Below are 27,829 nucleotides of genomic sequence, written 5' to 3'. Positions count from 1 at the left end.
GTATTCCTTTTATTTCTTTTTGTTCTCTGATTGCCATGGCTAGGACTTCCAAAACTATGTTGAGTAATAGTGATGAGAGTGGACATCCTTGTCTTTTTCCTGATCTTAGAGGAAATGCTTTCAGTTTTTCACCATTGAGAATGATGTTTGCTGTGGGTTTGTTATATATGGCCTTTATTATTTTGAGGTAGGTTACCTCTATGCCCTCTTTCTGGAGAGTTTTTATTGTGTGGAATTTTGTCAAAAGCTTTTCCTGCATCTATTAAGATGATCATATGGTTTTTATTCCTTAATTTGTTAATATAATGCATCACATTGATTGATTTGAATATACTGAAGAAGCCTTCCATCCCTGGGATAAATCCCACTTGATCATGATGTATGATCCTTTTAATGCGTTATTGGATTCTGTTTGCTAGTATTTTGTTGAGGATTTTTTCTTCTATATTCATCAGTGTTATTGGTCTGTAATTTTTTTTTTTTTTTGTAGTATCTCTGTCTGGTTTTGGTATCAGGGTGATGGTGGCCTTGTAGAATGAGTTTGGGTGTGTCCCTTCCTCTGTAATTTTTTGGAAGATTTTGAGAAGGATGGGTGTTATCTCTTCTCTAAACATTTGATAGAATTCACCTGTGAAGCCATCTGGTCCTGGACTTTTGTTGTTGGAAAATTTCTAATCACAGTTTAAATTTTGTTACCTGTGATTGGCATGTTCATATTTTCTATTTCAGCCTGGGTCAGTCTTGGAAGGTTTTACCTTTCTGAGAATTTGTCCATTTTACTGGTATAGAGTTGCTTGTAGTAGTCTCTTATGATGCTTTGTATTTTTGCAGTGTCTGCTGTAACTTCTTTTTCATTTCTAATTTTATTGATTTGAGTCCTCTCCCTCTTTTGCTTGATGACTCTGGCTAAAGGTTGATCAGTTTTGTTTACCTTCTCAAAGAACCAATTTTTAGTTTTACTTATCTTTACTGTTGTTTTCTTTGTTTCTATTTCATTTATTTCTCCTCTGAGCTTTATAATTTCTTTCCTTCTACTAACTGACTTTGGCGTTTGTTTGTTCTTCTTTATCTAGTTCCTTTAGGTATAAAGTTAGATTGTTTATTTGACATTTTTCTTGTTTCTGGAGGTAGGATTGTATTGCTATAAACTTCCCTCTTAGAACTGCTTTTGCTGCATCCCATAGGTTTTGGATCGTCATGTTTACGTTTTTATTTGTTTCTAGGTATTTTTTGAATTCCTCTTTGATTTTTTCAGTGATTTCTTGGTTATTTAGTAACGTATTGTTTAGCCTTCATGTTTTTGTGTTTTTATGTTTTTTTCCCTGTAATTGATTTCTAATCTCACAGTGTTGCGGTCTGAAAATATGCTTGATATGATTTCAGTTTTCTTAAATTTACTGAGGCTTGATTTGTGACCCAAGATGTGATCTATCCTGGAGAATGTTCCATGTGCACTTGAGAAGAAAGTGTAATCTGCTGCTTTTGGATGGAATATCCTATAAATATCAATTAAACCTATCTGGTCTATGTGTCATTTAAGGCTTGTTTTTCCTTATTAATTTTCTGTTTGGATGATCGGTCCATTGGTGAAAGTGGGGTACTAAAGTCCCCCGCTATTATTGTGTTACTGTCAATTTCCCCTTTTATGGCTGTTAGCAGCCTTATGGGGGAAAGCAGCCTATGTTTTGAAGTGCTCTTATGTTGGGTGCATATATATTTATAATTGTTATATCTTCTTCTTCTTGGATTGACCCCTTGATCTTATGTAGTGTCCTTCCTTATCTCTTGTAACATTCTTTATTTTAAAGTCTATATTATCTGATACGAGTATTGCTACTCCAGCTTTCTTTTGATTTCCTTTTGCATGGACTATCTTTTTCCATCCCCTCACTTTCAGTCTGTGTGTGTCCCTAGGTCTGAAGTGGATCTCTTGTAGACAGCATATATATGGGTATTGTTTTTGTATCCATTCAGAGAGCCTGTGTCTTTTGGTTGTAGCGTTTAATCCACTCACATTTACGGTAATTTTCGATATGTACGTTCCTTTTACCATTTTCTTAATTTTTATGGGTTTGTTTTTATAGGTCCTTTTCTTCTCCTGTGTTTCCTACTTAGAGAAGTTCCTTTAGTATTTGTTGTAGAGCTGGTTTGGTGGTGCTGATTTCTCTTAGTTTTTGCTTGTCTGTAAAGCTGTTGGTTTCTCCATTGAATCTGAGTGAGATCCTTGCTGGGTAGAGTAATCTCAGTTGTAGATTCTTCCCTTTCATCACTTTAAATATATCATGCCACTCCCTTCTGGCTTGTAGAGTTTCTGCTGAGAAATCAGCTATTAATCTTACGGGAGTTTCCCTGTATGTTATGTCATTTTTCCCTTGTTTCTTTCAATAATTTTTCTTTGTCTTTAATTTTTGTCAATTTGATTACTATGTGTCTCGGCATGTTTATTCTCGGGTTTATCCTGCCTGGGACTCTCTGCGCTTCCTGGACTTGGATGGTTATTTCCTTTCCCATGTGAGGGAAGTTTTCGACTATAATCTCTTCAAATATTTTCTCTGGTCCTTTCTCTCTCTCTTCTCCTTCTGGGACCCCTATAATGGGTATGTTGTTCCATTTAATGTTGTCCCAGAGGTCTCTTAGGCTGTCTTCATTTCTTTCATTCTTTTTTCTTCTGTTCCATGGCAGTGCATTCCACCATTCTGTCTTCCAGGTCACTTATCTGTTCTTCTGCCTCAGTTAGTCTGCTATTGATTCCTTCTAGTGTATTTTTCAGTTCAGTTATTGTATTGTTCATGTCTGTTTGTTCTTTAATTCTTCTAGGTCTTTGTTAAACATTTCTTGCATCTTCTAGATCTTTGCCTCCTTTCTTTTCCCAAGGTCCTGGATTATCTTCCCTATCATTATTCTGAATTCTTTTGCTGGAAGGTTGGCCATCTCCACTTCATTTAGTTGTTTTTCTGGGGATTTATCTTGTTCTGTCATCTGGTACATAGTCCTCTGCCTTTTCATTTTGTCTGTCTTTCTGTGAATGTGGTTTTCATTCCACAGGCTGCAGAATTGTAATTCTTCTTTCTTCTGCTGTCTGCTCTCTGGTGGATGAGGCTATCTAAGAAGCTTGTGCAAGTTTCCTGATGGGAGGGACTGGTGGTGGGTAGAGCTTTGAGTTGCTCTGATGGGGAAAGCTCAGTAAAACTTTAATCAGCTTGTCTGCTGATGGGTGGATCTGGGTTCCCTCCCTTTTGGTTGTTTGGCCTGAGGCGACCCAGCACTGGAGCCTACCCAGCTCTTTGGTGGGGCTAATAGCAGACTCTGGGAGGGCTCATGCCAAGGAGTACTTCCCAGAACTTTTGCTGCCTATGTCCTTGTCCCCATGGTGAGCCACAGCCACCCACCACCTCTGCAGGAGACCCACCAACACTAGCAGGTAGGTCTGGTTCAGTCTCCTATGCGGTCACTGCTCCTTCCCCTGGGTCCTGATGCGCATACTACTTTGTGTGTGCCCTCCAAGAGTGGAGTTTCTGTTTCCCCCAATCCTGTCAAATCCTGCAATCAAATCCTGCTAGGCTTCGAAGTCTGATTCTGTGGGAATTCCTCCTGCCATTGCCAGATCCCCAGTTTAGGAAGCCTGATGTGGGGCTCAGAACCTTCACTCTAGTGTTGGACTTCTGTGATATAAGTGTTCTCCAGTTTGTGAGTCACCCACCCAGCAGTTATGGGATTTGATTTTATTGTGGTTGCACCCCTCCTATCATCTCATTGTGGCTTCTCCTTTGTCTTTGGATGTGGGGTATCTTTTTTGGTGAGTTCCAGTGTCTTCCTGTTGATGATTGTTCCACAGTTAGTTGTGATTCTGATGCTCTTGCAAGAGGGAGTGAGTGCATGTCCTTCTACTCCACCACCTTGAACCAATCTCAAAAATGCAGTGATGTTTAAGTGACAGACTCAACAATAGGGTTTCCTACTGATAAGGTTAAAGACCAGACAATATTATTTGGTTCCCACTAAATTACAGTTTTCTAACAATACTACTGCTACTAACACACTAGTATACAGATACTATTATAATTTAGCATTCATTGTGCTTATTCTAAAAGTTATGTAGTATTAATTCTTTATGGGTCCAGTTTTTCTCCTCTCCCATCAGTTCTACCCATTAGAACCAGATCTCTCTCCATAGAGGCAGGCTTTGGTCATAGTTATGATATCATACAAAACACTTCTTTGAAATTCAAATCCCTGTAGGAAAAAAGGTAAATGAGATATCAAGCTTTCCTAATTCTGCCATTCCTCATATCCACAGAAGATTAGAGTAATATCCCATTGTTACCTTTTACTTGTTCTATGTTCCAGCTCTTTACATAACTTTTTCTGCCTTAACATTTTTTTTTTTTTTTTTTTTTTTTGCGGTACGCGGGCCTCTCACCATTGTGGCCTCTCCGGTTGCGGGGCACAGGCTCCGGACGCGCAGGCTCAGCGGCCATGGCTCACAGGCCCAGCCACTATGCGGCATGTGGAATCTTCCCAGACCAGGGCACGAACCCGCGTCCCCTGCATCAGCAGGCGGACTCTCAACCACTGCGCCACCAGGGAAGCCCTGCCTTAACATATTTTTGTCAATTATTCTCCTTTCAAATGACTACCTTTCTGCATCATGTCTTCATATACAAATATCACCCAACTTTCAGAGAAAAATACGCCAATCTCTTCATAATGTTCTTGTTGATTCTATAAGAAAACAAGGCTTTTTTGTCTTCAAAACTCCTCGGATATTTATTCAGTGTTTCTCTTACAACACTTGCCACATTCTACTCAGTTTTCAGAATTTGTCCCCCAAATAATCTTTCCCATTAGACAAATGCGATGTATATTGTGAGCATTTTATTTCATGTTTTTGTACTTTCTAGTTCCCAGTACATTGTACATAAAATTTCTTTATAAATGTTTGTTGAATAAAGGCATAGAAATATAAACACATTCAAATAATGAGAAAGTGTTATGACATATAAGCCTTATTTTTTTCTCAGTTACCTTTTAATTATACTGGTGTATCCCTGTTGAATTAAAAAAAAACTTCAGCGTATCTAAATTTAGCCAAATATTTCTTAGCTCATGGAAGGCTCATCAGGTCCCCTTAGGGATGTTTCAGTTTCAGGTAACACAGTACCACAATAAACCTTCCATAAAACTCAGCAGAGCTGCTTAGAGAGACTCAGAGCTGTCATGCCAGGATCCAGCTCTGAGCAGAATGGCCGGCAGCTTTCTAAGCAAAATGCTTTAGCACAGAAGTGTAGCAGCTTTTCTTGGAGAATAAGCAAATGCAGCTCTCATTTTCTTCTAGTACTTATTTCCTATGCTTAATATTTCAGATAATAATTGACAGCACCACTTTTCTGTCTTTACCACTCTATTGTAAACTTCTTAAAAGGGTCTGTGTATCTGTATCATTGATCCTGAGCACATGGTAGGTTCTCAAAAAATATAAATTGAATACATGAATACTCTAGCAGAATACATTGAAGAAAAATGCAGCTTCACAAATGCCATCCTACATGGGTCTGACTAGTAGCTGGAATTTATAGAAGTAGAGTGGTTGAAGGCAAAAAAAGAAAATTGTTCAAGGGGTCAGCAAATCCAGTATAAAAATTAAGAGGTAAGATAAATCATTAGTTCAGAACACACAAGAGAATCCCCATATGAGGATAGGAAAAGAGAGAAAGAGAAGGGGACAGAGAAAGAGAGAGAGGGACAGGAAGAAAGAGGGAGAGGACCCAAACAATTTCAAAACCAATACATTTTTTCTTAATTTGATGTGGATAAAGCCTTCACTGATTCTTATTGAAGAAAGACTTAGTTATTATTTGAAGGAATTGTATAGCATATACAGATTGCTAGGAAAATTGATCAGTAATAACTATTGAACTAATAGTAAATTAAGCAATCTTTATTTTGATTTAAAGATTCTTTTGGGAATTGTGTGGACATTTCCAACAAAGGTGGACTGTAAATGATATTTGATGGCAAAATTTTGCTGCCTTATTTTATATTCTTATTATACAAGGCCCATTGTTTCTTTATGTGACATAAATTATTTCATCTTGATTGTTTGAGACTTGACCTGAATGTCCATAAATCTGCACCATTTAGAAATTCTGCTTTATAAATGTTTAAATTATCCATATATCTCAGACTTTATGTTTGGCTTTTACTGAAAATTAATTAATTAACTAATTAAAATTAAATAAATCTAAGGGAAAATTAAGTGTGGCATTATGAAAATCAGCATGCACAATTAATTCATTGTCTACTTGGCTTATAAATTTCTCCAAAAATAACCTTTATTTTCTAGTCTTCATGAGTCTAGGAGGTATATTCTATATCATAGCCATATTTCTGTATTATTAGGATTTAGAATTCAAATATATCTGTGTTAATTCTGCATAGAAGTAGATCATAAATTTTTAAATATGCTAATATTTGAACTCAAAACTAAATGCATATTCTAAGACTCAAAATAAATACCTAAAGGAGGTAGAGAATAAAAGTGGTTTCTGATGATTCAAGGCAGTAAGCCATCTAGTATGGAGGGTGAAAGAAGAATGGTCAATAACACACAAGGAGATGAATAATGGACACATATAAGCTTACACATATCACTGAGTGTATCACCTAGAGGTTCTTTCATCTGCAAAAATCATTAACTTGCCCATTTAATCGTCATGGAAATAAACAGGAGTGTTATTTGTTTATTTTTGAGTAATAGAAAGCTGAGGATATGTGTTCTTGCCAGTGGCTTAAAATTGTGAGAACCAACTTTTCTGTGATTCTCTCACCTTCTCTTTATGATAGCAAATGATTGCTAAATTTCCAAGTATTATTAACATGTTCAATGCAGGAGGAAGTGTTAAGGTACAGAGCTAGCTTAATGAGATGCCTCCTAAGGGGTAAAAATTTTTAAATGGCCTTTCACAAACCCATGATCAGAGTTGAATTTCTTAGTAATGGGTCTGGGGAAAATATTTCTATGACTCAAATTCACATATAATAGAAGCATTGTACATTTTTAAGTGGGTGAATTATATGGCATGTGAACTCAATAGAGCTCTTACAAAAAATAATGAAGAACTCTATGAACTGTTATGTAGACATTTTCCTGCTATATCATTAAGAGAACAAAAAATGGCACCTTTTTTTTGCTTTGTATATATTATAATATGCTATATTTGATTAAGAAAGAAGAGGAAATAAGAATGCACAGATTTTTTTGAAACCCAGAAGTATATAACAGAAATTAAGGAAAGCAAATACCTATAAGAGTTGAGTGGGAATTGGGTATAAGAATGGGAAAGAAATGGGAATACTCTCAGTAAACCATATTCATAGATTTTAAATGCTATTAATATAACCAAGATAAGAAATATAATACAAATGAATAGAAATAGAAATTAGGAAACCTAATATCTTGTTGATATCATTACCCCACATACAAATGGATAATAAGAGCATTATTCCAAGTAAATTTTGACCACACTACTCTTATAACTGAAAAGTTGTATTGAGTTTTATTAATAGTTTTGTCTGTGGGAGTGATGTTGTTATTTTATCTGCAATGTAAGATTCAGTATGTGAGTAAGTATCAGTATATTATTGTTGTTGAGAATCAATCTTTTAACTGTGAGTTAATTAGAATGATAATACAGAATGAAAAGAAACAGCGATGCTTAATTGGATTTGGAAGCTCATGATTTAAAGTATTTTCTGAGATATATCCCCTGAGAAATTCTAGTATCAGTGACACCCCAGTTTTTCCAATAGCAATATGGACACTTAGTCTATGTACCCTTTTCCACAGAAAAGGAATCATATATCTGTGGAAAATAGATGATTCCTGGACTGGGCTAAGAAATCTCAAGGTAATTTTGGAGTCAGAAGATAAAGTGCTAAAAATATATAGAAACAAAGGAGATAGCTGGAGGAGTGCTCGCTAGTCAAATGTGCAACAGGTTGAAGATCATCATGAATAGAATGGATTATAAAGCACTGACTAAAAAACAGTTTCTGAGTTCTTAAAGTATTTTTTATAGACTGTTTTTCAGAGCAGTTTCAGGTCCACAGCAAAATTGAGTGGAAAGTATAAAGGGCTCCATGTGCCCCCTATTCAGCCCTCACTCCCCCCACCCCACAACCTCTCTGTCACATCCCACACCAGAGTGGAACATGTTATATCAATGAACAAACATTGCCACATTATTATCACCCCAAGTCCATAGGGCACACTTTGACAAATGTATAATGACATATACCCACTATTATAGTATCATGCAGAATACTGTCGCTGCTGAAGAGCCCTCTGTGCTCCACCTATTCACCAACGCCCAACCCCCAGCAAACATTGACTTTTTTTTTTTTTTTTTTTTTTTACTGTCTCTATACTTTCAGCTTTCCCAGAGTACCATATAGTTGGAATCATATAGTATGTAGGCTTTTAGACTGGCTTCTTTCACTTACTAATACACAGTTAAGTTTCATTCATGTATTTTGTGGCTTGATAGTCCATCTTTAATTAGTAATGAATAATATTCCATTATCTGGATTTAGATAATGGGGTATCTGGATGTAGTACAGTTTATTTATCCATTCACCTAACTGAAGGACATTTTTGTTGCTTCCAAGTTTGGCAATTATGAATAAAGTTTTGGCTGCTCTAAATATCTGTGTGCAGGTTTTTGTGTAGACATAAGTTTTCAATTTACTAACTTGGGTAAATACCGAAGATTGCAGTTAGTGGATCACGTGGTAAGAATATGCTTCGTTTTATAAGAAACCACCAAACTATCTTCCAGAGTGGCTGTACCATTTTGCATTCCCACCAGCATTTGGTGTTGTGAATGTTCTAAATTTCAGATATTTCAATAGATGTATAGTAGTATCTCATTGTTATAATTTGCAAGTTCCCAGTGATATATGATGCCCAGCATTTTTTATATGCTTCTTTTACATCTGTGTATCTTCTTTGGTGAGATGGCTGTTAGGATCTTCTGCTTTTCCAATTGGGTTATTTGTTTTTATCTGGTTGAGTTTTAAGATTTTTTTGAATGTATTTTGGCTGAGAGTCCTTTTTCATATATACATTTTGCAAATATCTTCTTCTAGTCTGTGGTTTGTCTTATTTTCCTGATAATATCTTTGCAGAGCAGAAATTTTTAATTTTAAGGAAATTTAACTTATTCAGCTCTCTTTCATGGAATGATTCAAAGATCAATTTACTATATTTGTGTGGATCTATTTCTGGGCTTTCTATTCTTTTCCGTTGACCTATTTGTCTATTCTTTCACCAATATCACACTACCTTGATTAATGTAGATTTAAGTCTTGAAGTCAGGTATATCAATTTTGCAACTTTGTTACATTAAATTGTTGCCTCTTTTATATTTATAGGTTGATTCTTTTCCTAACATTATAAGGAGGTTGTAAGTCAAAAAAATAGGACAACAAAACCTGTTTTTAGTCTACCCTCTTAATTAGACACTCAAATATTATAATATATAATGTTATCCAGCAGATTGCTATAATGAACATTTGTAATTTTTTTACAATTTTTTATAATTTTTTTCCATTTCTTATTCCAAACAGCACATTTTCCTGAGTAGAAATGACCATTCCTTCATTTATAAGTCTTAGTGGTACTGTCAGAGGTTAGAGGAGTGATTGAAAAGATATCTAAATATCTTTTCTATGAATAGAACTACATAAGAATGAATAAAGGAAACTCAAACCAAAATATGTTGAAAACCTTGCATTCTAGTGATGACATTTCAAAAAATATGTCTACTGTCTACTCAACTGAGATGGTATTGTTCTCATTCTGTTTCCAGGCCTACTTTTCCTGCCTCTTGACCATTTTAATAATTGTTAGTTTTACTTAGTCAAATAGTCATTTACTGTTACTTTCCTTAGACATTCCTGATAGAACAAATGTAAATATATCTTATGAATTTGATATGCATTTATAAGTTAAAAAACAAAATGGAACATTTAATATATTTGTAATTGCCTTTATGCTAACTGATAATTCATGCCCTATGCCAATATATATGTTGGATTTTCAGATTTTTTCTTATATGTTTCTTAAAATTTAAGCTCATTGAAAAGACTTTTTTTCTTCCAATCCTATTTTTTTTAAAAATAATGGGGTAATTGGGCTTGTAGCATAGTGGCTAAGATATATTATTCAAAAACAAGTACGCTAGGAATACAAATTCTGATATTTCTGATTTCCACTTAACAGGAATGAATTTGCTATTGCTAAGGTTTTAAAATATAGCTAAATATAGTAAATGTTCAATGTGAGTTGAATCCTCAGAATTTGTCAGAGTTGAATAGTCACAGCCCAGATGATAAATGACTAAAGAAGTTTTTAATAGGACAAAGATAAAAGGAGAACTTAAAACTGTTAACGAAACAGTGAACCATTTTTAACATTTACCTGGACTATATTTGTTAATGGACTAAGGAAAAGACCTAAATATATCAAGTAAATGCTGTAATTATCTATTATTTGTATTATTAGCATCTGGGGACATTTATTTCTGGGTAACAGAAGATATCATCAAGATCTAAATTTGATACTATGTGTTTTTCATCACAATGTTGAAGATAAAACAATATTAGCTGGCATAAAATGTATTTAAATTTATTTAAATACAAGGATCTACCACAACAATGAGGAATTGTAGGACCAACAACTAGAAGAGACAGAAAGCATAAATATGTAGGTTATTTTGGGGTCCTCCTCTCCCCTATTGAGGATTACTCTGAATCTCTTAGATGCTGCTGGGAAGCTGAGGAATTCTGATAGACTCATAAGGCTACAGGAGACAAGAGTTGGAGTTCAGGGCTTGCAAAGGAGAAGCATCTCTGATAAACAAAGCAGATTTTAGAATGGGATCCCAAAGAGACACACCTTATAATCATCTCAAACCTTGACTACATACATCTCAAGCCTTGTGGGATGCCTTGTACCTCTTCTACGGCTGACTGTTTTTAATTGTGTTGTCCAATATGGTAGCCACTAGCTACACATGGCTGTTTAAATTATCTAAAATAAAATATGTATCCCTTTCTGAAACTTTAGAATTTGAAAATGTAGAATCTGAACATTGCTCATGTTTTTTTATTGTCATTAGAAATATCATATCATTCTGAACAAAGCCCAGTAGTTGATTTTTACAGCTGGCGCTTACTTTCTTAGAATTATGTCATGCCCTCAGAATGTCACAGAAAATTCCAATTATTCTTCCCTGAAAGAGGCTGGTATTGTCTCTATTAGATCATCCTTAACTGCAAGAATGAATGGGTTGCTTCACAAAGCATTGCTTTTACCTACTGTCCTTTTTCTGTTCCAGGATGTCATGCATGATGCCGTAACTACATTTACATTTCATGTCTCCTTGGACTCCTCTTGGCTGTGGCAGTTCCATCTGACTTTTGCAGAAGCCATAGAGGTAAATTGAAAAGGGATTTGATAGAGAGTCCAGGTCTGCATCCTTTAAATCTTTGGTGATGTCTCTAAACTCTACAAATCTTCCCAGGGTATGCTACTGCTTTGGATTTATTATCTTCATCAAGGATTTGGGGACATTTAAGAGATTTCCACTTGGGCCTTCCTGTCATATGGGTACATGCTTTTCTTTAAGTCAAATCCTTAGAGAATTTGTTCCTGCCCTTACTCTATCTGATCATTAACCAAATATATTCTCACATTTTTTCCTACTTAAAAAATGGATTAGAAAATTGTCGATGCCTTAATACTGTTGGAAACATAGAAATTATAGTTACATATTTAATCAGGGAAAATAATACTGTAAAGTAGAAAGACTAATTTTTTTCACAACTTGTTCCCTATATTTTGTTCCTATCCTATAGTAGAATACACTGAAGCATAAGCCTTTCATAAAGAATAAGCTAACTATGCACACAAAACAGTGTGATTAGATCAGCACTTAAACTATTAATGCACGTAATAATAATACTAAAGTTTTCTTTAAAAAGGATATTCAGTGTTCTAATTTTGGGCAAAAACAAGTTAAATCAACTTACAGTGGTTTGTTTACCTCAGAAAATTCCATAATATTTAATATAAGAATGTAATATAATAATTATATGTGTTTGTGTGTGTGTGTGCGCACATGTGTGTGTGTATACAAGTGTGTCCAAGTTGGGCATACGTTAGGCAAAATCTTTTAAAATTTCTTGAAAGTAATACTTGCTTTAGTTTTAATTCACAAACACATTCTTTTATAATCATTGAATTAAAAAATATTTTGGGTTTTAGTGCTTGTTTTTAGGTATGCTCATTTAAATAGGTCTCAAAATGAATATTAGCACCTTCAAATATGTGAGAATTGCTTTAAATTTTTCCATTGTATTCTAAATTTCTATATATGACGGAGTTTAGTTTTGCTGTACTTAATTTAGCCTATAAATAACATCTTATATTTGATAATTGTTTTTACCACTTTATTAAAGTTATTTTTTAATCAGAAATCACTGAAATCAGCAACTATGATAGATCTCACAGGGTTAAGAATGAGTCTCTACGTATTATTGATTCAAAATTTTGTAGAGTAATATATAAATGTTTATTATTATTTTTTTTTTGCAGTACGCGGGCCTCTCACTGTTGTGGCCTCTCCCGTTGCGGAGCGCAGGCTCAGCGGCCATGGCTCACGGGCCCAGCCGCTCTGCGGCATGTGGGATCCTCCCGGACCAGGGCACGAACCCATGTCCCCTGCATCGGCAGGCAGACTCTCAACCACTGAGCCACCAGGGAAGCCCAAGAATGTTTATTATTTTAATAACAGATGACAAATATTTAATACATTTACTGAGTCAAGTCTACTTAGGGAACCCAAGGTATAAAGCATAATTTTTAAGCACCACCATTATAATATTATTAATTCTTATTTATGTTATATTTATTATTATTAATGTTGGTAATTGTGTTAGGAAGACCTCTTCGACAATCTAATAAGTGGTTAAATTAATTAGGTTAGAAAGTGAACCCCATTTAACATCCCCTCCCTCAAAATGAATAATTACATAAATAAATGAATAAAATCATATTTTATCATACCTACAGAATTTAGCATTTGATTTCAAGGTGTTGGCACATTCCTCTGAAGACCAATCTTGGACCTCAGTTTAATTTTGAAAATATATCAGAAGAATGGCTTAGACATAGGAAAATAACATTCTTTGGATACAAAATAGACAGATGTTAGTACTCCATGTAATATACATATTTTTTCGTTATTTTAAGTTTAGATCATTAGAAACCTCGATATTTTAAGACTTCTCATTCACAAGTACATTCAAAATCAATTATTGAATAAATGTTACAGAATATTCACAGGATGGGGACTCCTTAGTAACATAGAAAGAAGTGATATCTATGTCAGTAGACTTTATAATCTAACGGCTCATGCAACCAGCCAGACTATAGATTTTAACTGTTATTTCAATTAAGTATTAAGCATTTCCCTCATAGTCATAACAATGATCACAAAGTAACATTCGCAGATTTCCTATGAATTATTTAACATATAACTATTTTTAAAAGGGGCTCTTAGTTCAACACAAACATACCTGTTAGCTCTCTAACTTTTCTTCTCTTTTAGTTTTGTGTTTCCCAAGTGCCAAAATTAGAAGTTTTACAATACAAATAGTAGCATGAGGTAATAATCAGATAAGCTTACAAATTTCTGTTCCACCACAAATTGCCACGTACAGATTAGACCTGGATTTATGAAAGACTAAATGTACACTTCACAATTTTGCTTCAAAGAGATTCACTCACTTAAAGTAGAGTGAAGCAAAAAGTCAAGACAGTGTTAAAATAAACACCTGAACTTAAAAAAAATCTAGAAGAAAATGAAGTAATATGTTTATAAATATGAATTAGGCAAGGCTTTAATCAAAACAAAATGCATACAGGAAACTGTTAATAAATACATTAAACACTAGTGAGAGTTTTTTGCCCCAACATATACCTTATATAAAAATAACTTACTCAGGGCTTCCCTGGTGGCGCAGTGGTTGAGAGTCCGCCTGCCCATGCAGGGGACGCGGGTTCCTGCCCCGGTCCGGGAAGATCCCACGTGCCGCGGAGCGGCTGGGCCCGTGAGCCATGGCCGCTGAGCCTGCGCGTCCGGAGCCGGTGCTCCGCAACGGAAGAGACCACAACAGTGAGAGGCCCGCGTACCAAAAACAAAAAACAAAAAAAACCCTTAAATTTGTAAGAAAATTATACTTCATACTAAATAATAAAGAACAAAAGATGTGTACAGACTCTTCACAGAAGAAATGTATATGGGTTATACTAATAGAAAAAAACACCACCACTAGTAACAAGGAAATGGGAGTTACAGCAGAGTAACATGTTTTTGTACATCAGACTGGCAAATGTGAAAAAAAATAACATCAAAGCTTACTGAAATTTTAAGGAGAGAGGTATTTTATATAAACGCTTAGGGATATAAACTAATGTAGCAGAGTTTTCAAAATCTATTAAAATAAATAATATGTGTACTCACTGACTCAGCAATCCCATGTCTATATATAACCACTAGCAAATCTCATTGATCACTCCAATACTAGTAAAAGAGAACTGTTGGAAACAATAAAACTGTTCATCAATACAGATAATTTTAAATAAATTATGACATATTCATATTATACAATGATATTCAGTCATTAAAAAAGTGAGAACTGATAAGGCTAGGTTTCCAAAATACTTTGTGAAATGAAAAATGCATATGGAAGGACAATAGACACAGGATCTTATACTTTTTGAAAGAATAGATACAAAAATAGCTACATATATGTGTGTGTGTATATATATATATATACACAGTTAGTATAAATTTTTGCCTTACCTGATAAGAATATTGAGACTATCTCTATGTTTATTTTGAATTTATCCACTTCAAATGATTATGACTTACATTTCACCTTGATGGGATACAAACTCAGTCATTTAAATTATGATCACAGGATCAGGAGACTGTGCAGCTACTATTTAACTATGTAATCTGTGGACATTAATCTTTCGGTACTAGAGTTTCTCATTTATAACTTAGATAAAATTGCAGTTGTTGTGAGGTTTCTATAATATACATAATGAGCTTCAAAAGAAGTTATTAGTATATATTAATTGTTCAAATATACTCTTTTTGCCGTTGTTACTGTTATTGACCTTTTAAATATTAACGTTTTTAGGACTTCCTCCTTTTATTCTATCCAAACAATAGAATAACCTCTCAAGTTTTCTTTTGCCATGGAAAGGATTCTAACCAATCTGGTTCCTACCAAGATGCTCACTGTCTAAGACTGCATATTCCTTCCAAGTCCAGTAATTCTTTTGCTTCCATCACATGTTTCAGGGATCCACAATCCTTGAAAATTTGAGAACCCATTTCCTAAGTTCAGTCTCTCTAGGAAATCCAATGCAGCCATTCCCTCTAAGGCATTACTTGTCTCCAGAGGTACTGCCATAGATGGGGCTGCAGACCACAGCTTTTCTGTGGACCAATGGACTTCAATACACTTTGAAGTCTTATTTCATCACTTGCTGCTCTTTGGATGCCCTTCAATACACTTTTCACTTCTCTCTCTCATTTTTTCTTACAAATTTTGTTGAAAAAAACTGGATCACTTGTATTATATCATTTCTCATAATCTGGATATTGCAGATTACATTTCCATAGTTTCTTTTGATACATTCTTTGATATTTGTATTAATTGTAAATTGGTACTTTGACCCAGAGCTCTGCTGGCAAACATATTTGCCAGTAGCTACATGTGACCATTTAAGTCTAAATTTAGGTTATTTAACATTAAATGCAATTAAAATTTCAGTTTCTCGGTTACACTAGCTATGTTCGACTACTCAGTAGCCTCATGTGGCTAATGGCTTCTATAGTGGACAGTGTGGATATAGAATATTTCCATCATTACAAAGCCACCTATTTTATTGCAATGCGAGTGGCCTAGGAATATAGACAGAACAAAAATATATACTCAACTACATTGAATTCATAACAGTAGTTATATCTGAGAAGACTGGAATTGCAAAGGTATAGGAGGAATGCAGCTTTATCTATAGTGTTTAAATTTTTTACAGAAAGTTTTAAAATAATGAATTATGTAAATAGACACCTATTGCCAAATATTTGATTAACCTTATATTTAATAGATATAATAAATTCTTCGAATCAGTTTAAATTGAAGTTTATCAATCATTAAATTATATCTCTACATAAATAGCATTTTTTAAATGCTAATGAATTATACAACTAAATAATATATGCCATATTACATGATTTGGAAAAGAAAAAAAATAGAAGAAAGAGTTAACAGACATTTGCTACCAAGAGGCATAATTAGGTTAAAGGCCTCTTATGTCTGACAGGATTTGGAACGGTCATCAACTTTACCATGTTCTTGTTGTGTAAGCCAGAATCAGTTTCCTCATGACTCAAATGATAATAATGAGAGCCATCTCACAGAATTAAGATTAGCTAGTATAATGAATCTAAAACACTTAGCACAGTAACACTTTCATATAATAAGGGTCAAATAATTAGTATTGATATTGATACTCAGAAATACTAAGGGTCATTAATGTTTTATTACATACACTATAATAAATTGTCTGTAACCTAAATTGAAAATGACCAAATTAAAAAGAATATGTACATGAAAAAATATACTTTTGATGGCACGGTATAATTTTTATAGCCTTTTAAAATGTGTGTAATGTTTTCAGATTGGTTTTAATTAAGAATATTTATGGTTGAGGAAAGGACACAAAAATAGGAGTTGTGGTGATTGCAATGACCACCTTAATATATTTCAAAATCTCGCATGCCAAACAGGGTTTGTCTTCATACAGTATTCTATTATAAAAAAATCTTTGAAGTTAATGTGGCTCCCTCTGTGTCAGGTGAAATCAATGTCAGTACTATTCCTAGGACAGGCATCATCCCTATCTTGTTTGTGATTCTGTATTACTGAAATGAAGCAGATTCTTCTCTTCTTCTTCATTTGTGCGTCACAGGAATGGACAGAGCTCTAATATAGTAGAATATAATGAATAGGAGTAGTTTTATATGGTGAAAAAATATAATTAGAATTTAAGTAGCTGATTTTTAGAAATTTTTTTGGTGTCCGGCAGATTTAAGTAGAAAGGGATTTTGCTATTCAGCAATTCTCCTTTATCTCAGGACAAGTGATAAAGTGCAGTTTATTGTAAATTGAACATATCTCAAACACTAGTTGCAAGGTGGGCAATTAATAATACTAAACTGACGGGTGTTAAAGTAAATGGGTAAGAGAGGAGGACTGGGGTTCAGTAATTGGTTAATGGCCACAGTTCTAAGGTATAGAACCTGATTTATTAGGTCTTATGGAGAGAAATGTTTTGATGGACACTATAACAATCATCCAGTCTCAAGATACGAGACATTTAACCTCATCCTAAAAGAATGCATTAAACTGAGAGCTCTCCAATAAAGTGATGTAAGTGTAACTGACGTCAAAAGCATATGTCCCTTATCACCAAATGGTATTACTCTCATTAAATCCAAACATATTTTTTGAAAGCAGTGGTTCCTCACCGTTTAAGCTAGAGTTTAAGACCCAGAAATACCAAGTTTACAGAAATTCTATTTCCTCAATAGGCAAACTGTGGAAATTATTTACTTATAATTTAATAAAGACCATTTTCTACACTGTTCGATCACACTCAGTACCAGAATTGGGGCTTGTCCTTTCACAATGACACTATTCATTTTGGGAAAAGAGATACCAATGTTTGGAAGAGTTTGCTTCTTAGAGTCTTGGGCTATTAACAAGGAGAGGACAGGTTGAACAGAGGACTTTGAGACACAGGTGACAACAAGAAAACCATGGCTGAAGGAAGGTGACTTGGTGGCTTGCTCACTTGGAGTCTCTGCTTCCATTTGGTTTCTTGGCCCTATTTCTAGAAAGTACAGTGTATTCTTTGAATTGGGTTATGAGCTGCACTGCGTTCTCCCAATATTTATATGCTGAAGTCAGTACCTCAGCATGTGACTGTAGTTAAAGGTAGAGTGTGTCAGAGTTAATTAAGGTAAAATGAGATCATATGGATGGACCTTAATCTAACAGGATTTGAGACCTTATACAAAGAGATATTAGGATACATGAAGACACTGGAGGAAGATAGCCACCTACAGACCAAGGAGGGATATCTTAGAAGAAACCAACTCTCGTGACACCTTCTTCTTACACTTCAAGCCTCCAGAATTGTGAGAAAATAGATTTCTGTTGTCTAAGCCACTTGGTCTGTGGTGCTTTGTCGTGACGACCCTAGCAGATGAATACAAACTCTGAGTCCTTTCCCTCACGGTGATCTCCCCAAATCAGAAATCTTATTCTCTAGCCTCTGACATTTTTCAAACTCAAAACCTCAAACTCTTTGTTTCCCCTTACTTCTAATCCAGTAAATATTATCTAGTCTTTTTAGGAGAGGGTCGTCGTCTTCTCTCCCCACCATCCTCCCAATTTCTTTTAAAGCCATATACTCCTATTCTGCTCTTTAAAACCTGCTGTTTTGATTCTCAGCATAATTTGAAAACAAGCAGAAAGCCTGAATTTTAACAAATCTAATTCTCATTTAGACTTTGTGGATGCCTCAAACTGATGAAAAGGAGGGAAAACATTGGTGGAGGGGAGACAAAATTAGCATTTAAAGACCTTAAAACTCATTACAAAATAGCTCTTTAGAATTATTTCTTTAATTTATTAAAATTTTATTTTCTGCTTTCACACACACATAGCACATACAGACTATGATTTTGCAAGATATGATTTGATATTAAGTGGTAGGAAATGACCAAATGTTGTTTAGAATAGTTACAACTTCATTAAGAGGAAGAGAACTCCTTCGTTTGTTTTCTGTTCAAAATGTTATTGCTCTAGAAATAATGCTGTGCAAATACCCAAGGTGATTGACAGTCTGCCTGATTTCATGAACAGGACATGCTGCATCTCATTGTAGTGCATTTCTAGTAGCAATTATTCTCCCTTGTCTATAGAGACTGTTGTGAATGATAGTATTTCTCATATACTTCAATTTATGGCTTGTCAGGCCAGTATATCTGACACTTCTTTTTTTCCTAGAAACATTTCTTGGTGGTGTTGCACTTTTCCTTTATTTTCTTGAATAAAAGCCATATAATTCAAATGTTTCATTAATGTAACTGCTAAGTCTTTTTTTTTTACTTCATTAAGACAATACTCTAAATAGGAAAATTAGAACTAAGGCTTCATGAAGAATAAAAATCCTAAAAATGTACATTTGAAATACTAGAGCAAATAGGAATTAAATGTTTACTCTGAATGTAGACTCTTATAATACTTATTCCAGTGTCAGCCATGAAGCTAAGGACCCTGGGTTACCTCTGAGGCATAAAGTAATTCCTGTGGCTCAAGCCACAGTGCAAACGCCTGAGGAAAATGCATAATTGTTCTCGTATACAAACATTTTCTTCACAACACAGAGACGTATATTCCCTTAAGATAAAGAAAAACCAAGAGCAATAATAAAGCAAACAGTGAATGAATGCTTTGTAACATTTAAAATGTTAAATAGGCTCTCATAACTCAATTTTAGCTAATATACACTGTTGCATTATAGCTTGGAAAATTTATTTAACAAATTTGAAATGCAATCTGAATTGTATCCAAAATACAGTTATTTTAAGTTTTCTTTCTATTTATATTCACTTTATGGATTTCTCCCCATCCTTATTGATTTAATTTTATTGTTTAAATATGTACAACACTAATCTATTTCCAAAAGTCAGAGCTATCACAAAAAGTGGACAAACAGATCAGTGAAACAAATTAGGGGGTCCAGCAACAGAACCCCACAGACATTTTCAATATAAATTTGGCAAAGGTGCCAAGGCATTTTAAAGAGTAAAGGAGGGAATTCTCAACAAATAATATTGGACAGACTGGTTATACACATAAAATAAAACACTAATCATAATGCTAACCCCATACTACCTGTGAAGATGAATTTGAGATGAAACATGGATATACATATATAAGCTAAGAAAGCAAGCCACTAGAAATAGGTTTTTTTTTATGTTCAAATCCAGTTTTATTAAAATTATTCGGCAATTCTGGCAGCAGGATAAAGTTTTTGACCACTGGACACATTAGACATGAGTTTATAATTTTGGTTTGTTGTGGGTTTGGGTACATGTACTTTTCTAAATTTTCTGCCCTTCATTACCAAATGCCAAAGCGCCTTAAGTTTCTTTATCTACAATGCCCTGTTATTTATAGAATGGGAATTTGTAAAATAAGATTGAAAAAACAAAATGCACAGATTCAAAAATATTCAATATTTTTGAATATTGAATATTCAAATTTCTTCAACTATTAAGAACATACAAAGTATATTGAAGACATCTACATTTAGTCCTCCAAGTAACAAGGTGGGGGGGGGGTTGATGTCTTGTTTTTATTGATTCTTTGTGAACTTGAGGTAGACAAAAAATTCTTAGGACACAAAAAGCACTAAGTATAAGATTTCAAATAGTTAAACTGGACTTTATCAAAATTATATACATATATACAAAATTATATATATAATTATATACAATATTATATACATACATTTATATTTGTAAGTATGTAAATATTTAGGAAAACACTAGCATCCAGTGTGTAAAAGACTTCTAGAAATCAGTTAAAAATAAAAAAATAATAATAAAATAGGCAAGCGACATGGATATATATTTCTTAACATAAGATTAGGAATGGTCACTAATAATGTAGAAAGGTATGCTCAGTATCACTAGTCAGCAAGGAAATGCAAATTAGAATCACAGTAAGATATATGTCACACCCACTGAAATAGCTGAATTTTTAAGACTGACAGTACTATGTTTATGAGGTTGTGAAACAATTGGAACCATCAGTCACTGCGGGTGGGTCAGTGTAATTATTCAACCACATTGATAAACATTTTGGCAGTTTCTCATACATTGAAACATACAGCTCCCTATGCAGGAAGGAGATAAAGGAACAGGGGTTAGAATGATGACTGCAAGGGAAGAAGAGAAGAAAATTGACCCAGTCTAAATTCCTTTCAACATGATAACTGACCCACAGGACTTGAAGTGAAGTTTTGCTAGGTGGATGGTCTTCATCCATGGATTGTTTTTAAAAGGATATTCCCGTTTAGAGAAGGTTTACACAAATATACCCAGAATCTGTGTATTCTTGAAACATGGCTCCTTGAAAATATGTGAGCTAGAATATAAAATGGAGATGTTTCAAGGATTAAACTCTCTCCTCCAAAAGCTGCAAAAAATCACTTGGAGTCTGCATCTATTTTTCTTGGGGAGAGAGAGATGCCTGTGTAGAAAGGAAGGACTTGGGACAGTTGCCACTGATGTTCCAGACCCCTTCCTACTGATTTGTCTGTGTCTTTGAAATTATTAGAAATGCTTGATATTAAGTATGAATTCTGATTTATTTGAATCTGATTTGACTTTCTATCATTTGATCCTTTGTAGTGAATCAGTAACCTAGGCCAGCAATTCCATTCCAAGATTTTTAAACAAGAGGAATTAAAACATAGCATTATGACTCTTAAACTAGAGGTGAAATGCCCTCTGCTTCGGTTGCTGAATGCATGGCTCCGACCTGATTCAGGCACTCCCCACCCTTCCTTCTGTGTTCTTTATTCTGCTGGTCCTTTTCATTGCCCTTTGGTGTTCTTTCCCCCATTTGCCATATTTTGGGGCATGTGTGTTTCAGTACCTTATCTTAGTTTGTATTTTATACTTGAAATTGCTCAAACTTTACTTTGTGTGACTTTATTGGAAAATGGCATCCTGTTCTACACATTTCGTAAAATGTTTTACTATTTAGCATGGTAACAATTTAAAAAAATACCTTTCATCTTCATGTTTAATGCTGTAGTTTTCTTTCTTTCCTATTTGTGTTCTTTAGATCCTGATCATTGTTCACTGCTTAATGTATATATAGAAACAGATTATAATCCCCTGTTGGAGGATAAATTAATCACCTTAAAAAAGATTCCTGCATATTGCCATGCTATTTCAGCTATATTTTAATGTTCTATCATCCAAAGTCCTAGATACTGTTATTTTCAAGTGAATCTATGATAATATCTCCCAAGATGTAAAATTACTTATTAAGCTTTAGTTGTGCATTTGCGTTGCTGTCTTTCCAATAGAAAATCATGAAGGACAAGGATTATACTTCATTAATTTTTTTTTTCCCCAGCGTCCTTAAATCATAGTAGATGTAGAGGGTATCTGGTCTCTTTTTCCTTCCATCCAATTTTTCTAGAATGATTGGAAATTTTTTCTTTGGAAATCACTCCTCTCTCTCAGCCTGTGCTATCCATAGTCACTTGTTCCTAACTTAGTTCTGGCCAATCAGAATATTCCATGTCCCTAGACACAATCACTGACTCAGTATTAGCTACCGGATTCAATCCAGACCACTAAGATTTATTATGCAAATATACTCTTTTCTGAAAAGAATGTCAGCCATGATTTTCACTTTTATGAACCAATCAATTCGTTGTTTTCTTCTGTTTAATTTAATTTTAGTTGTTTTTCTGCAATTTAGAGTATGAGCCCTATCTAATCTAAGTTTATACATTATCATAATTAACATACTTTTTCCACTTTCTATTATAATGTTTTAGTATAAAAGATAGTATTTATAATGAAACAACACCAGGTTTTCTCTCAACACAATTGCCTTTGAAAAGTCTACCTTTCTTCCAACATATTGATAGAAACTTTCTACTGAAAAGTAAGACAAATCCTGGTTGTGCATTAGAATAATTTTCGACCTAGTTGGGTGGGATGGGGGTGGGGTGGGAGGGAGGTGCAAGAGGGAGGGGATATATGTATACATATAGCTGATTCACTTCACTGTACAGCAGAAACTAACACAACATTGTAAAGCAATTATACTTCAATTAAAAAAATAAATAAAATTAAAAAATAATAATTTTATAATTGACCACTAGAAAAAGACTCAGTTGATTTCATGTTCTTAATAGTTTAAAAATTTATCTAAATGAAAGCATCTATATGTGGAAATCTATATTTATAGCTTAGAATCTGTAAACAGAGTGAAAGTGGTGTGCTAAATTTCAATTACATTTCAGTAGAAATTATTTTAGAGAAATAGAGCATTTTAAAGAAATTTGTATATTTATAAATGTCACCAATTAACCTACTACATGTTAAAACATTATTATTTGGCAATGTCCACATGAAATATATTTAGGTTGCATCATATTAAATTTTCTCCCTTCTTCTGTAATGGGAATTGTGCAGAAAACTTTTGTTGTATGTCATATAGATAATCATGCAGAGAGTAACAAATTTGTTTTAATAGTCTGCTATTTATTTAAAGGAGGAAATTCCAATAATGCTGAATGCATATTTCCCCCACATGGTCTATAGCTTTCTTTTTAACTGAACTGAGAAACTTACATGATTATTAAAATGTTTTATTTACTGAAATAATTATTTGAGATTGAGTGAATCGAATTTGTGTTTGCACATTTAAATCATGTTTGAATCTTTGTTTCTTAGCTAAATATACACAAGGAATTAAGGGGAAATTTTAGTTATTTGGAGGATTAACAATCAAATATTTTTTGTCCTTTATTTTATAAGAAATCATGAAGTCTTCAAACGTAGCAAGATACTATTATGTATATTTGTCTAAACTCTGAATAGCAAAACACACTCAAAAATATTAACCATGCCTTTTTGCGTATACATTTTCTTATTTTTCCATTAACAGCAAAATGCCTTAATACAGATTTGTACTGTATTTCATTAAATAGAAAGTTTAATATACAGTGTGTACCCTATTAGGAAAATGGGTCAAGTGAGAGAAGTCAGAGATTCGTGATTTTTAACACAGTACATATAAGGCAAAGAGGCTTACAGATTAATCCTTTCAGTGATTTGATTATTACTTTTGGAAGCTCTAAATCAAATGTATTAACAAAGTCAATAATAGATGACATATACAAAAGACTTCGGCCTTATCAGACTCATGAACTGAGAGATCCTCTGACTTATTTTTCAATTTTACGACTTTTATCTTGTAAGGAGTACAGTATTTTGTCAGTAAGTAATTAACCTCAAAGTATAGGTATAGTTGGTCTCATTCAAGAGAGGAAAAGCTGACCTTTGCTCCCTTAAAGCCCTGAATACTATTACAGATACAGGAAGAGTTCAGTTCTTTATGTGATTTCATTCCAAATGAACAATCTTAAAAATTTTTCTTACTAAAACACCAATTCAAATCTATTTGGGGGAAAAAAAGTAGGTCTATTGAAACATGCTCTACATAAGCGTGATTAACTTGAAAAAAATGATGACCTGTGACAAAATAGAGAGTATTTTAAAATGAGTATTACACAAAAAGAATCTGTAAGAAAGAAATAATTGGGCACGAATGGGAGTTTTAGTAAATCTTTAGTGGAAATTAATCATGGTTGGCAAGCTTTTCTTCTTTCAAAGTGTTAGAGATTAAGTCAATAAAGTATCAATATAAGGCAAGATATCTAAAATAGTGGAGGGGATTCCTTTTCTACATTTTTGAGAAATTGAAGTATATTTAACATACAATTTATATTAGTTTTATGTGTACAACATAGTGATTCAACATTTGTATACACTGTGAAATGATCACTACAATAAGTTTAGTTACTGCCTGTCACCATACAAAGTTAATGTAATGCTATTGACTATTTCCCCATGCTGCACATTACAGCTTATTTAATTTATAACTGGAAATTTGTATGTCTTGATCTCATTCACCCATTTTGCCCCCTGCCCCAACCACCAATTTGTACTCTGTATCCATGAGTCTGGGTTTTGTTTTGTTTTGTTTGTTTGTATGTTTTATTTTTTAGATTCTACATATAAATAAAATCCTGCAGTGTTTGTCTTTCTCTGTCTGACTTATTTCACTAGGCATAATACTCTCAAGGTCCATCCATGTTGCTGCAAATGGCAAGATTTTTTTCTTTTTAATGGGCTGAGTAGTATTCCATTGTATATAAATATACCACATCTTCTTTATCTATTCATCCATCAATAGGCACTTAGATTTTTCCCATATCTTGGCTATTGTAAATAATACTACAGTGAGCACAGGGGTACATAATATCTTTTTCAGCCTATATTTTTGTTTTCTTCACATAGCTACCTACAGGTGGAATTGCTGGATCATATGGTAGTTCTATTTTTCATTTTTTAATGAACCTCCTTTCTGTTCGCCGTAGTGGTTGTACCAATTTACATTCCCACCAACAGAGCATGAGTGTTCCCTTTTCTCTGATTCCAGACAACATTTGCTAGTTCATGTCTTTTTGCTGATAGCCAGTCTGACAGTTATGAGATGATATGTCATTGTGGCTTTAGTTTGCATTTCCCTGATGATTAGTGATGTTGAGCATATTTTCATATGTCTGATGATCATATGTATATTTTCTTTGGAAATATGTCTATTCAGATCCTCTGCCCATTATTTAATTGGTTTGGTTTTTTTGTCATTAAGTTGTATGCCTTCCTTATATGTTTTAGATATTAACCCTTTATTGGATATATGCTTTGCAAATATCTTCTTCCAGTCAGTAGGTTGCCTTTTATTTTTATCCTTTAATTTTATTTTTATTTTTTTGCTCTGCAGAAGCTTTTTAGTTTGTTATAGTCCAATTTGTTTATTTTTCTTTTGTTGCCCTTGTCTTTGGAGTCAGATCCAAAAAGCATCACTACAACCACTGTCAAGGAGCTTACTGCCTGCACTTTCTTCTATGATTTTTATGGTTTCAGGTCTTTTTTTTTTTTTTTTTTTTTTTTTTTTGCGGTACGCAGGCCTCTCACAGTTGCGGCCTCTCCTGTTGTGGAGCACTGGCTCCGGACATGCAGGCTCAGCGGCCATGGCTCACGGGCCTAGCCGCTCCACAGCATGTGGGATCTTCCCAGACCGGGGCATGAACCTGTGTCCCCTGCATCGGCAGGCAGACTCTCAACCACTGCACCACCAAGGAAGCCCCTGGTTTCAAGTCTTATATTTAAGTGTTTAATCCACTTTGAGTTAATTTTTGTATGTGGTGTAAGGTAGTGGCCCAGTTTTATACTTTTGCATGTAGCTGTCCAGTTTTTCCAGCACCATTTATTGAAGAGTCTGTCTTTCCCCACTGTATATTTTTGCCTCCTTTGTCATAGATTTATTGAACATATGTGTGTGGGTTTATTTCTGGGCTCTCTATTCTGTTCCATTGATCTATGTGTCTGTTTTTATGTCAGTACCATACTGTTTTGATTACTATAACTTTGTTGTATAGTTTGAAATCAGGGAGTGTGATACCTCTAGCTTCTTTCTTCTTTCTCAAGATTGCTTTAGCTATTTAGGGTCTTTTGTGACTCCATACAAACTTTGCAATTATTTGTCTGGTTCTGTGAATAATGCCATTGGACTTTTGATAGGGATTTCATTGTATGTGTAGATTGCTTTGGTTAGGATGGACACTTTAACAATATTTATTCTTCCCATCCACTTCTATTTTTAAAATTTTCTTTGTTTCATCAATGTCATAGATTTCACCTCTTTGGTTAAATTTATTCCTAGCCATTTTATTCATTTTGATGTAAGAGTAAATGGTATTGTTTTCCTGATTTATCTTTCTTATAGTTATTAGTGTATAGAAATTCAGCAGATTTTTGTATATTAATTTTTTATCCTGTAACTTCACTGAATTTATTAGTTCTAATGATTTTTTGCTGGATTCTTTAGGATTTTTATATACAGTATCATGTTATCAGCAAATAGTGATAGTTTTACTTCTTCCTTTCCAATTTGGATATCTTTTATTTCTTTTTTTTTTCTTGCCTAGTTTGTGTGGCTAGAACATCCAATACTATATTGAATAAAAGTAAACTTCCCTCTTACGACTGGTTTTGCTGCATCCCATATATTTTGGTATATTGTATTTCTTTTCATTTGTCTCTGGGAAGTTTTTGATTTCTCCTTTGATTTCTTCCATGAACATTGGTTGTTTAGTAGCATGTTATTTAATCTCCACATTTTGTGGTTTTTTTCCAGTTGTCTTCTTGTAATTGATTTCTAGTTTTACACCATTCCGATCAGAAAAGATGCTTAATATGATTTCAGTCTTGTTGAATTTATTGAGACTTGTTTTGTGGGCTAACATGTGATTTATCCTGCAGAATGTTTCATGTGCACTTGAAAAGAATGTGTATTCTGCTGCTTTGCAGGAGATGTTCTATATATATTTATTAACTCCATATGCCCTAATGTGTCTTTTAAAGCCAGTGTTTCCTTATTGATTTTCTGCCTTGATGTAAGTGGGCTGTTAAAGTCCCCTACTATTATTTTGTTGCTGTCAATTTCTCCCTTTAGATCAGTTAATATTTGCTTTATATATTTTGATGCTCCTGTGTTGGATGTATGTATATTTATAAACATTATATCTTCTTGCTGGGTTTAGCTTTTTATCATTATATAATGCCCTTTTTGTCTTCTATTACAGTCTTTGTTTTAAAGTCTATTTAGTCTGATATGAGTATAGCTATGCCTGCTTTCTTTTTGTTTCTGTTTTCATGGAATATCTTACTCCATTCTTTCACTTTCTGTCTGTGTGTGCCCTTATTTCTGAAGTGAGTCTCTTATAGGCAGC

General features: G+C 34.0%; 1 long non-coding RNA gene across 1 annotated transcript in view; it reads left to right on the top strand.

Moving 5' to 3' along the window:
• LOC137212207 (uncharacterized) overlaps positions 1–27,829 on the top strand; it is a 222,640-nt gene that overhangs the window by 54,361 nt on the left and 140,450 nt on the right. The window contains exon 2 of the long non-coding RNA XR_010937399.1: positions 11,400–11,498. This is a non-coding gene — a long non-coding RNA (uncharacterized lncRNA). The remainder of the gene's footprint in view (positions 1–11,399; positions 11,499–27,829) is intronic.

Source organism: Pseudorca crassidens, chromosome 2 (assembly GCF_039906515.1).
Source record: "Pseudorca crassidens isolate mPseCra1 chromosome 2, mPseCra1.hap1, whole genome shotgun sequence".
Taxonomy (NCBI): Eukaryota; Metazoa; Chordata; class Mammalia; order Artiodactyla; family Delphinidae; genus Pseudorca; species Pseudorca crassidens.
This window is presented reverse-complemented; position numbering and strand designations above follow the sequence as displayed.